Source organism: Charadrius vociferus, unplaced genomic scaffold, assembly GCF_000708025.1.
Source record: "Charadrius vociferus isolate BGI_N301 unplaced genomic scaffold, ASM70802v2 scaffold325, whole genome shotgun sequence".
Taxonomy (NCBI): Eukaryota; Metazoa; Chordata; class Aves; order Charadriiformes; family Charadriidae; genus Charadrius; species Charadrius vociferus.
This window is the reverse complement of record NW_009648526.1, coordinates 3,741,731-3,750,351: the sequence shown is the minus strand read 5'-3', so window position 1 is coordinate 3,750,351 and position 8,621 is coordinate 3,741,731.

Below are 8,621 nucleotides of genomic sequence, written 5' to 3'. Positions count from 1 at the left end.
GGGCGGCGGGGTGCCCCGGGCAGGGTAGCTGCTGCCTGGGGCGCGGGAGGGGAGGGCAGCCGGGATGGGAGCCAGGGCACCGTCCTTAGCCAGCCATTTGGCTCCGGTCACATTTTGGGGAGGAGGGAGATGGGCAAAATGATGTTGCACACATGGCTGTTAAATCCCCAGGGATTTAATAGGGCTGGGGGCTCAGGTGCTGGATCTTTTGGCTAGATGCGGAAAAAACAGCCATGGCCGAGGGGCGTTGTGTTCAGTGCTTGACAAACACAGGGCTGAGGAAAATGATGCCTGAGCTCCTGCCTCGTGTAGGTATAATGCACCACAGTTGGAAAGCAGGCCTAGAAAATTCAGTGCATTTTGTTGACGGTCTGGTTCCCATTTGCAACTTTAAGCGTGTTTCTGGGACTATGCGTGGGTTATTTCTTTCAGTCCAAATCCCTGCCCTTCAAATCCAGTTGCTGCATTAAATTAACGTCCTAGGCAGCTGCATTTCAAGAAGAATGGTACTGAAGAGTGTCCTCATCTGCAAGGGATAACTAAATGCTTGTTTTTCAAATAACCCAGCAAATAGAAGTTTATTAGTCCAAGTTAATTCTCAGCTTTAAAAATCTAGGTAATCTGTTTTGGCTAAAGCACTGACCTGATCTATATAGCCACTGTTTAAATATTTTTAAGTGTTGAGCATGGGACCAGGGCAACCTGAGTAGCCCAGCCCATTGGTACATCATACGTTCCAGCTGTAACATACAGGTCTGAAACGTTTCCCTTTTCAAATGAGCCAACATGCTGAACAACTTTACCAAGGTGTAGCGGAAACCAGCAAGTGGCAATGGTAACTCTCCAAAAGCCAAGACAGAGCTGATGTAGGGGCTTACACTGTCCAAGTTCTCAGGTTTTGGGATTTTTTAATAGTCTGTCTAGGATGAGTTTTTTATTTCTTTTTTTTTGGTTTTGTGGTGTTGTGGATTATTATATTTTTTTCTGCGAGATCCTGACCTTTTTGGACCAGGTAGCAGACAGGAGCGAGTTGCTAGGGCAGCTCTGTGTTATTCACAGAGAAACCAAGTGTTGTCATCCATTCGTACGTCAGCCCTCCCGTGGCAGTGCTCTTAGTGCCCGGATTTTTGCTGTGTCTCGTTTTGGGAAGGAAACTCCTTTTCTTTCCTCCTGCTCCTGTTACCCACTGCTATTTTGGCACAGGTGCCCCAGATCTCTCTGGGTGTACAGTAAACAGCATACATCGTTCAGGCAAGAAATGTGGTGAGGAGATCTACAGTTCATGGCTGACCTCTACTGTTGGCTCATTTTTTTGGACTGCACATTGCTGTGTTGAGAACTGCCTCCCCCCAGGTGGTGAAGGCAGGGGCCACAGTGAAAGCTGCACAAGGTCCTCAGGGCTCTGTTATGGGACTCAAAAGGTAAACCCTTCAGGGGATGGTGCTGAAACCCCAAATTCCAGTAGTACAAGTGTTGTAAGAATAATTCGTAACTATTTCTGATAACTCTTGACTTATTTTTTGTTTGTGGCAGTATAATTTGGTTTTGATGTTAGCATATTAAATTTTATAGGCACTTCAGAAATTCTCCTCTTTATCTCTTTAGATATTCTTTACTAGCAATCAGCAGCCAAAATCCTTGATTAAACTGTGTTCAATCAGGTGCATTGCTCCTGCAGGGTTTACCTTTCTAGTCAGAGATTCTGGTGTGGATGCACACAAACGGGAGGAAGGGATTACCTTTGCTTTCTGCAGACACGCTGGCTAATAAAAGTTAATTTCACAAATACTTCTATGGGTTGATTGGTTAGATACCACTAACAAACACCACACTTGAAGTCCTCTAAAAGCCTTCATTTATGGCACAAGTTACCTTGTAAAAGTCTATCGGTTACAACAGAAGGAAGCTGTACAGCTTGTGGCCGGCAGTGGCTCTTTCCTTTGCCTCCAGTGTCCCCCAGAGACAAGACCTACCCTTCTCCGAGCTTCAGTTCTTCTTTCAGTTGTGTACTATCCAGCCAGGTGATTTGCAGGGAGCTGTTTCCCTTCCCCAGATAATAACTTGTTAGACACAATGATGAATGCAAGTTCATTTTAAAATTCCAGGCTAGAGAAACTATTGTGGGTCTCGCAGCCCAGCTGCCACGGTTGGGTGTTTGCCAGAATAAAAACAAGTCCTTCATATCAGTTTGTTTCTCATATACATTGGACATAATTAGACACGGCCAATTGTGTGTCTGGCTATTTGTGAATACCCAATATATTCACAGAGATAACAGTATGCACAGGTCATGTGTCTTCTCATAAAGGTCAGGCATAAGAAAATGTTTGTGGTAATAGGATGTATCTAATATCAGCATGCTGCCTATTGTTCCTTTATCTCATAAGCAAAGAAGTAAACAGCCGTGTCCAAAAGGCAAAAGTCCTCACTCAAGTACTATTTCAGATTTATGTCGAGAGTCTGAGTCACAGAGCTGTTAGAGAAACAGCTACAGGATTCTGAATTAACGTCTCTGTAGGAAGGACCCTCCTCATAATTGTAAGGTGTGTGTTTGTACCCAAAGAGTATCTTCCTAGTTTCATTTATAAGGCTAATCTCATACATTGGTCAGTTAAAAGAACCAAGGACTGAAGAACATTCAGAATGACTGGTGCAGTCATTACAAGACGTTGCAGTTGCCCAGGGGTTATAATATCCCGGAGTGTGAGGAATATCCTCTTTTTCTCTTTGCAGGGATTTACAGATGAGCAAAAGAGTGCACCTTCCTAATGTGACAGAAGGTGATAAGATAGCCCTGAGATTAGGCTGATAGTGAAGAAGTGGCCATCTTACACAATGTGCAACTAAAGTGACTGCAGCGCTTGCTGACTTTGATCTAATTATTGTGCAACTGCAGTGACCTGGGACTTCCATATCAGAAAAGCAAATCTGCTTTTCCTTCTATTTAGAGATGAAGGTAGAATAGGCTAGGGTGTTAAATGGTAACTTACAGCCTATGTTAGATGAGACATACCCACATTTATTTGAATGTTAGTTGAATTATATTACCTCTTTAATTGTTATTTGTTATTTTTTAAATTTTTAGGTAGCCTTGGTAATGGCATCTTATGTTATTAGTTATTCTCTGTTGTTTATTTTGCACAACTAGTAGTCTCAGTGATGGAGAATGTATATGTGATGACCTTGATTTTTTTCTGTAAAACGTCCTGAAGCAATATATTGCTGCTTCCTTGCCAAGAGGTAGCAGGTAGTTTTAATGTTGAGTTTTCCATTGAAGGATAAATTAGTGATCTGAAATGTGGTTAATTTTATAATTAAACTTTATATTCTATACATCCAGTCTTGCACAGAGGTTCACAAAGATAATCTCTCCCCAAATTCTTAGCTCCTACACCAGTATGTGATTTCCAGAAAATCATCCATTCCCCAAATGGTCATTTTTTGGGAGGATAAAGAAGAGCACAAACTATTTTGTTGTTTAAAAATAACAAAGCTGCTGCCCTCCCACTTTGTAAAAAGTGACTACAGAGAGAGCATTTCTGAACAATGCTCAGCTGTGAAGGATAAAGATTTGTAAAATTTGCCTAATTCGTAACTAACGAATAGGGCCCATGGTCATTTCTATAATGCCAATACCTTTCAAAATTCATTCTTGCCTTTTATTACTGTTAGCATACACTCACATTCAACTGTGAGCATAGTTATTAAGCGACAGTGGCACCACCACTGTGGTATTGTGAATGAAATATCTCAAATGAAATAGCTGCAGAGATTTCTCAGCATATCTACCCTACAGGTGCTTTTCTCTGTCAAAAGGTATCACAGGTTTTCATTGACGTCATGCTTAGCACATTTCCACTTTGCTTTCTGTATAAGGAATTACTTGTTCCTCTCATTCCAGCCTCTGTCAGGTCCTTCTGAGTCATTTTGTAATTCCAGGGCTTGGCATTCATTTCTCACCGACACAGAATTCACAGCATTACAGAGTCACTTTGCCATCTTTTTGCATGAGTGTGAACAACAGAAACTTGGCAAAACTGCTTTTCTTCACCCTGGTTAATTTTAAATAACTACATAATTTAGGGTTCACAGAAGCTAATTAAAGTTGACAAGAAATCTGCATTTTAGGCCTGCAGCTTTAACAGATCCTCATCTATAAGCATCTGAAGATCAACCTTATTTCTCTTGTCCTAAAGCAATACACTAGAAATTTTTCTTTGCTGAAAAAATTACCATCTGCTACGATTTAAATAATAACATGAATTCCACAAAAATGATCATTTGATCTGTAAAGGCCTTTGACCATAAAGCTAAGCTCTAATCCTTTCAAAGACAAAAATGTTTGAAACATGACTTTTTTTCCTGGTAATGCTAAATACTGTTGTATCAAAACTGAGAGTGAATTGATTTGAACTTTGGAGTTATAGTTGAGGCAGGGCATATGAAACAGTTCAGTCTTACAAAGCCAAATTTCTACAGATGAGATTTCTAAAAAGAAAAGTAGTCAGGGTACACTCTTCTGCTAGAGAATACTGAATTTTGTCCTGTAGAATTTTAACGGTTGAGTTTTGGTTCATGAAATTCATGCATTTTTAATATGGCTAAGGGGAGAAAGGATTTATTATTTTTTCAGGTCTGCGTTTTGTCTTGGAATGCATGGATTGCAAATTTACAGCTGTATTTCTTACATTGCATAAAACCAGCATTCCCTAATATTCCCTCCCAACTTTTTCTGCAAAGTGTCAGTATCACTTCTAAAGTAAATCAGTCCAGGCCATGTATGATTGATTTTAACTACTCACTGGTGAAGGTGAAGCTGATGTTTTTCAAGCATATGGAACAGCAAACATCATGTATCATCTTCTATTTTAAATGAGATCTTGTCCTTTCTCTGTAATTGCATCCTTCATACTAGCACAGCGCACTGATACCAACAATGGGCTACAAGGGGGAAATGCCACGGTGAGCCACTGGAGACAGGAGAGGAGCCCGTCACTCTTGGCTCTGTAGAACGGCAGCCATGGCTCAGTGAAAACTGCTGTTTGTCTCCAAACAGCTGGTGACAGCTCCTTCAAGGAAAGTGTCGCAAATGGTAGCATTCAGAGAATGGAAACAAAAACGAATAATTTTTGTTAGAATACAGCATACTTGGAGGCCGTGGGTCCTTCAGAGACTGGGAGATTTTCAAAATGGGATTCCTCACTGGACCCAAAGGAACTGTTAGAGCAGCTACCAGATTTTTCACCTACAAAGAGCCGTGGACCTCCCAAGGGAGGACCTGAAACTTCTTTAAACACGTTTTGGTGGAAAATTAACTATAAGTAATTCAAACCACTAGATGTGATCTATTTCATCTGGATCCCTTGGACAGAGAAACACAGACTTAGGTACTGGCATGTCCAAAGTGCCGCAGAAGACCGGTTGTGGGTTGCCCTATTCAGGAAGGCCAGCCAGGTGTTTCTGGGTAGGCAGCACGGCCCCGGGCACCCCCTGCTCTGCCTTCCAGACGTGGCAAGTGTAAGCGCCAGCTGGCTCCCAGGCTTCCCAGCTGACCCGCTGTTCTTGTTTGTGACAGTGAGTGGGACTGTTCCCTACTCATTCCTGGCTTACAAGAAGGCCAGCCAGTCTACTCCTCACATCGCCTGCAAAGCCAGTGACTGTAAGTGGGTGTACCAAGTGTCAGCCACATAAATCCTGAAGTGGGGGAGTGCACACGAGCAGTTTTGGCTGTTGTAATGAAGGTGAAAAAGCAAGTCTAAAGCCAATTGGCCAAGAAGACCAACAGCATCCTGGCTTGTATCAGGAATAGTGTGGCCAGAAGGACTGGGGCAGTGATCGTCCCCCTGTACTCAGCACTGGTGAGGCCCCACCTCGGGTGCTGTGTTGAGTTTTGGCCCCTCACTACAAGAGAGACATTGAGATTCTGAGGTGTGTCCAGAGAAGTGCAACAGAGCTGGCGAGGGGTCTGGAGCACAAGTCTTAGGAGGAATGGCTGAGGGCCCTGGGGTTGTTTAGCCTGGAGAAAAGGAGGCTGAGGGGAGACCTGATCGCTCTCTACAGCTACCTGAAAGGAGGTTGGAGCAAGGTGGGGGTCCTTCTCTTCTATCAAGTGACAGGCAATAGGACAAGATGAAGTGGCCTCAAGTTGCGCCAGGGGAGGTTTAGGATGGATGTTAGGAAGAATTTCTTCACTGAAAGGGTTTTCAGGCATTGGAACAGGCTGCCCAAGGAAGTGGTGGAGTCACCATCCCTGGAGGTATTTAAAAGGTGTGTAGACGTGGTGCTTGGGCACACAGTTTAGTGGTGGACTTGGCGGTGCTAGGTTGATGGTTGGACTTGATGATCTTAAAGGTTTTTTCTAACCAAAACAGTTCTATGATTCTGTGAACCTATTCCAAGCGCTGTGTGTAGGCCCCCAGCAGCCGGCACTTGACTAAACAGAGCCCGTGCTGAACAGCTCGTGCCAGAGAGCTGGGCTGATCACCAGAGTGGGGATGCGTATGCATATGAACAGGTGTCTTACAATCAGATAATTAAGTAATATATAGAAAATCTAGTCCTCACTCTTATGTGAGTCGCCTCCTCAGCACTGAAGAACCTAACAGAATAAATGACTGACTAATGGTCCCACGTAGATATCTGAAGTAACCGTTTTATGAGCAAGCTCTGTGGCAGCAATGGAAAACAGACTCATGCACAGAGGAAAGACTTTTCCAGTAATAAAACTGCCTTTGATTTTACTGATAGTTAGTTCTCAAAATAAAATTTCCCTGTTTTCCAGTGACATCAAAAGGGTTTTGTTAGTCATGAGTGAATGCAAATTGCTTTCAGAGTGTTTTTCTTGGACTAGATTTAAAAGACCACAGTTAGTTCATAAAGTTATTATAGACAATTTTTTCTAAATCTTCCTTTTAATATGACAAAGAGGATGAAAAAAGGAGAATGGGGCCATAAAGGAGAGAGAGGAGGGAATCGCCTGGTTTCTTTAGTGATTTTAATTAGGTTGGAAGATTTTTGAAGCTTGGATAAGCTTTCAGGTATCTCCTTTAGTATGTTTTGCAGGAGAAATTTTAGACCACTGGTTGTTTTAATGACTAATTATAAGATAAAAAAACATGATAAAAATAAAGTAAAAACCTGACTTAAAATTTGTCTACCAATTAGACCAACATACTTGGAATGTCTTCTTACATTCAGACATAATCTTGCTTCACAAAGCTCTAGGACTTTCTTCATCTGCACATCTTGCTAGTGCAGATACAAGAAGCCAAATCCCTCATTTTGTAAGTCTATTGGTATTGAATTTGATCCATTTGGTATGTTACTAGAGCATGAGAAAAATTACCACAGCTACCTGAGCCAAGTAGCTCAGGAAGAAATTTACGGGAGCTTATTGAAAGCTTTCTCTTTTCGTATTTCAATTCGATTTTTTAACCAGAGATGTTTGGATACCCAGACCTTTTTTAACGAAATTAAACTTTCAGAGATTTGTCTATTTTTGCTTGGTACATAGAATGTCTAGCTAACTAAAACTGTTTTCCTGCTTTTGCTGATTTACATAAGCGAATCTTAATTTTTAATTGACACTATTGCTCCTAATAAGTCCTCTGGAAAGGCTAAATAAAAACGCTGTGGATCTCTTTAATGGCTGTAATTCAAGGCTATCTTTCTATCACGGTCAAAATTGTTATTCTGGATTCCTGCTTAATTATGAAGATAATGCAATGTGGCAGGTCAGAGGCAACAAATGACATTGCTAATGCCAGGCTGCAAGGATAGCTTGTAAGCAGCTGAGATGGCTTGAATATTTTAAGTAATAATTTAATTTATCAGTTTGCTGATGCATTGTCTGTTACCAGTTTTTATAACCCAAACTTTTCAATGTTTTCACATCATGATGATCAGAAGATAGAATATATTAACAATAGTACAGTTTTCAAAAGCACTGCAGTGATTTATCGCCTATGTCATACTTTTTAAAGAGATTCTCATCACCTGGGAGCTTAAGTCTTATGGGAACCAAATGAGTTTATGTGCCTAAGAGTGGGTTTTCTAAGCAGGCAGCTGCATTTTATTCTTTGGAATAAAATAAATAATAAATCACCAGAATGTTTTGAAAATTTTACCCTATCATTTGTTTTAATATTTAAAGTTTAAATATTGTGTAACAAACTCATTTAAACTGTTGATTTTTAAAGTTGTGAATGTCAAAGCCCAGAAATCCCCAATTAAGCGCGTTACAAGAACACAGTTTCCCCAGATTTCTCTCGCAGAAGGGAGATCAGCTGAAGGTGTCTTATGGAAGCCAAGCACAGGTGCTTGCTCCCTGCGGATCACTCCAGGGTGTTTTGTGATGGAGGACTGGTGACTGACTTGTCAGCGTGATCCAGAGAGTTCACTGAACAGCGGTTTGGCGGTCACACATTTTTCCTCACCGTTGGCCTGGTTTGAAGTTGAGGCACTCCAGTCAATCATTCTGTTTCTCTAATGGGTTCGGAGCTGCTCTGGGTTTTCTGATGCTTCTTTATCCCTCTGTAGCAGTTGGTTTGAGTCATGCATGACGTTGTCAGATTCAGGCCCAAATTTCAGTTTTATTGTATCATTTTTTCTGTTTTTTAGGA